This window comes from Neophocaena asiaeorientalis, unplaced genomic scaffold, assembly GCF_003031525.2.
Source record: "Neophocaena asiaeorientalis asiaeorientalis breed wild unplaced genomic scaffold, Neophocaena_asiaeorientalis_V1.1 scaffold72, whole genome shotgun sequence".
NCBI classification, from domain to species: domain Eukaryota; kingdom Metazoa; phylum Chordata; class Mammalia; order Artiodactyla; family Phocoenidae; genus Neophocaena; species Neophocaena asiaeorientalis.
In genome coordinates this window covers 6,050,214-6,051,167 of record NW_020185336.1, presented here as the reverse complement: position 1 = coordinate 6,051,167, position 954 = coordinate 6,050,214, and positions in this window count along the sequence as shown.

Sequence of the window (954 nt, the reverse complement as noted above, 5' to 3'; positions counted from 1 at the left end):
CTCTTGGCTTCAGCACCCGCGGCAGCTTTGCACCCGGGCTCGAAGCCCCTTTTCAGGGCACCGCGCCGGGGATCACGCTAACACCTGGGTAGGAAGCCAACTGGTCCCAAGTCGTCTTTTTCTTTTTCACCCTTCCAAACTATCCCCCCGACCGTCCACTCTCCCAGAAAAGGTGCGGGCAATCACTCCTACTTCAACGAACAAACCAGCCTTCCATCAAACCTCTGCAAATCCCCGTTCCCCCAATTCGCACGCTAAAATTTTAGCAGAGAAAATGTCTCCACTCCCCACCCCCTAACCGCAAAAACGCACGGTAAAGTTCGTACTTCATTCCTATGCCAGAGTTGGCAAGCTTACCTTCAAGATGCCAAAGTCATATAGCGAAAATCATTTCAATCCATCGGTTTAGCAAGCTTTCCCGAAAACTGGAAGTGTGTGATCCTTCTATATGTTAATTATGAGATGCGACACAAATGTGTTCTATTGAAGGGACACAGAAACAGCAAAACAGGGACAAAGTGAGGAGGTAGTTTCCTTTGTTTTTCAATTGAAATTAAGGCGACTCAAGATGCCCCCCGCCTTTTTTTCTGGATCGCCTTTGCGTTCGTTAGTGTATCTAGCCTAGAACCTGTGCAAGGCAGACGGCCTCTACAGCAAGTCCCACCGGCAAGAGCCCCGCGGTCTGTGGATGGGCCACTGGGACAGCTGGCCTGTTCAGCAGTGACTATTACAGGGTTATATTACCGCACTAAGCGGTCAATATTACAGCGTTCTTCCTTGGCCTCTGGCCTCTAACGCCTTCCTGGAAAGGGCCATCTGCCATGATAATGAAAAATCCTAACTCGGCTAAGAAGTGAAGCCTCTCAACTTCTGGCTGCCATAAGGAAAACAAAGTGTCCCCTATGGAAACCGAGTCTTCTAGCAAAGCTGTGACCATTCAAGGGTGCTTCCAGC